Source organism: Perognathus longimembris, chromosome 1, assembly GCF_023159225.1.
Source record: "Perognathus longimembris pacificus isolate PPM17 chromosome 1, ASM2315922v1, whole genome shotgun sequence".
NCBI lineage: Eukaryota > Metazoa > Chordata > Mammalia > Rodentia > Heteromyidae > Perognathus > Perognathus longimembris.
In genome coordinates this window covers 6,728,064-6,731,119 of record NC_063161.1, presented here as the reverse complement: position 1 = coordinate 6,731,119, position 3,056 = coordinate 6,728,064, and positions in this window count along the sequence as shown.

The window sequence follows — 3,056 nt, the reverse complement described above, 5'->3', positions numbered from 1 at the left end:
ATCCGTCCCAGCATCCTTCGGCTTGTCTTACTCCTGTTCTAGACCTTTCCTCTACAGGCTCCCTCAACTTTGGCCTAGCCTTGGGTTTTGTGCAGAATGACCCAGCGGGGGGGCTCGTGCATTTGCCTGACAGGGCTCTGCCACGCGGTCCAAACAGAGGGGGGGCCCTTTACGTTAGCTCGTGTTTCTCCTTCTCCTCGGATACCTGTTCTGTTTCACTTCCGTGACGCCAGCCCTCCATGCCAGGTCAGACAAACCCGCTCCCTCTACTGTTGGCCTGCCCACGCCATCCTGCAGATGTATGCGAGTCTCCCGTGAAAGCACTAAGAGCTGCCGTGTCCAGCGTCGCTCAAGTAACCACCCCCCCCCCCGAGGTATCCTGAAAGTCCCCTCCCCAGAGGCCACTGCTCGCTCAGCTAGAGCACCACAGGGGTGCTCAGTGAGTCCTGGTCCCTTGTGGAGACCCACAGAGCACATCCTGTTTCTCTGGCATGTTTTTACGTGTTCCCAAAAGGCTCTCAGCGCCAGACGGCGGAGGGGGCCCTTGGTAAATACGTGAATGAATGAACAAACCAGTGAGTGTTGGGCTGGGAAGGTGGCTTAGCGGTCAAGGGCTCGCCCAGCATGCACGAAGCCCTGGGTTCGATTCCTCAGCACCCCATACACAGAAAAGGCAGGAAGTGGCGCTGTGGCTCAAGTGGCAGAGCGCTAACCTTGAGCAAAAAGAAGCTCAGGGCAGTGCCTAGACCCTGAGTTCAAGCCCCAGGACTGGAAACAAAACAGAACCAAACAAATGAGTGAATGACTAGATGAAGGGATGAATGCTTCTCAGCCCAGGCCCTCTGGTCCGGCCCTGTCTGCCCTCCTTTCTTCATCCCCGATGGAGAGGATTGCCCCTCCGGAGGGAGGTCGAGCAGGGGTTGCGGCCCCCACTTCCCAGAAAGAGACCAAGAGGCTTTGGGGACTGTGTGGCACTGCCAGGGGCCGGGAGCCCAGGCCCGGGATGAGGCTGACCAGGGGGCTCGTGGCCTTGCCCAGAACCCCGGGGTGAACAGGATCCTAAAAATACTTTTCCTGGTGCTGCTGCCTAAAGTGGAAATCTCTCTTGACGGCTCGCTTATTTCCATCTTTCCTATAAAACAAAATCGGAACAAAAGAAATCATTCACATACTGACTTCCCTGTTGTTTTACAAACTTCGAGTGTATTTAGTTCAAAACTTTGGTTCCCACTGAAGCTGATTGTTTTTTTTTTTTTTTTTTTGAGAGAGAGGAACAAAGGCCAAGGTAGACTTGGGGGCCCAGCAGTTCCCAGTCCTAGGAGGCTGGGAACTTTCCAGAAGCCCAGGCTTGGGAGTCTGAATGGGAAGGAGGAGGCACCTGGAGCGGGCTCTGAGTTTCTGGCTGGCGGACACCTCCGTGGGTGGCTTTCGGGGTGATGTCTTCCCAGGCGTAGTGCCTCGCTGCAGTTTGTCCAGCTCTTGGGGGGGCTGGACAGGGGGCCAGGCACTTTGCAGGCCGGATCCCAGTGTTGGTTCTTAACTTCCGGGGCACAAGTACTAGGATTCCCACCGGGCAGCTTGGGGTTGCCTGGAATTGCGGCTTCACCACCAGGAAGTGGCAGGGCTGGGCTCGCATTCAGTTTGCAGGCTCCATGGCCTGTCGGGGCTGCCCGTCTGGGCCTCCTCCGGCAGCCGCCCTGTCCCTTTCCCCTGTGGGTCCCAGGAGGGTCTTCTCGAAGCTGCCATCTCCTAGCTTCCTTGTTCCTTGCCTCACTTCTCCTTCCTACTCTCCAGCTCTTTTTATTTTTTAAGTTGACAGTCCTGGGGCTTGAACACAGGTTCTGGACACTGTCCCCTTGGCTTTTTCACTCAAGACAGGTGCTCTGCCACTTGATCCGCAGCTCCACTTCCTTCTTTTTCGGGAGTTAACTGGAAATAAGAAGGGCTGGGAAGGCAGCTTCGTGGTAGAGGGCTTGCCTAGCACGCATGAAGCCTTGGGTTCGATTCCTCAGCACCACATGAAGCAGAAAAAGCCAGAAGTGGCGCTGTGGCTCAAGTGGCAGAGTGCTAGCCTTGAGCAAAAAGAAGCCAGGGACAGTGCTCAGGCCCCGAGTTCAAGCCCCAGGACTGGCAAAAACAAAAAAACCAACTCACAGACTTTTCTGCCTAGGCTGGCTTCAAACCTGGATTCTCAGATCTCAGCCTCCTGAGTAGCTAGGATGACAGGCGTGAGCCTCCCTCCATCTCTCCAGTTACAACCTCCCTGCCTACCCCGCCACTGTCTTAGGCTCTGCACAGCTTTAACTGGCCATGTGGGGAAAGTATAAACTTTCCAGCCCCACTCAGTCCCAAGTGTCAGAGCTCTACATGGCAGGAGTTTTTTTTTTCTTCTTCTTCTCTTCCTCTTCCTCTCTCCTCCCTCTTCATCATCGCAACCAAAAAAGAGAACTTTGCAAAGCCCCAAGAGATGCAAGCTGCCTTTTAAGACCCCCGGCTCTGCGGCCTCGGCCCCTGCTCCCAGCTACTCAGGCTCCCCTGCATCTCCTCCAACCCCAGGCCTTTCAACTCACAGGACGCCTCTTTTGGAGGCTGGTCCCCAGCCAGGCCCGAGTCCCAGAACCCACCTCCTGTTCCAGGCGTGTGGTGGTGAGCGAATGATGGTGGGCTTCTTCCAGGAAGCGGGGTCCAGGGGAAGCTGCTCATGATGGAAAGGGTTGGGCTTCCAGCCGGCACACAAAACACTCAGTAAATATTTGTCAAATGCTGATTGCAAGGGTGGTAGCTGAGGGCCACTTCCGGAAATGACACAACTTGGTTAGTTCAGGTGGAAGACTACGAAGAAACCCTCCAACCTCCACCCAGGACTGTGAATATACATACACACACATACATATATTCCAACCAACCTCCCTCCCTCCCTTCCCTCCCTTCCTCCCTCCCTCCCTCCCTCCCCTCCTCCCTTCTTTCTTTTCTTGGTTGTGGGGCTGAACTCAGGGCCTGTCCCTGAGCTTTTTCTGCTCAAGGCTAGAGCTCTAGCACTTGAGCCACAGCTCTAC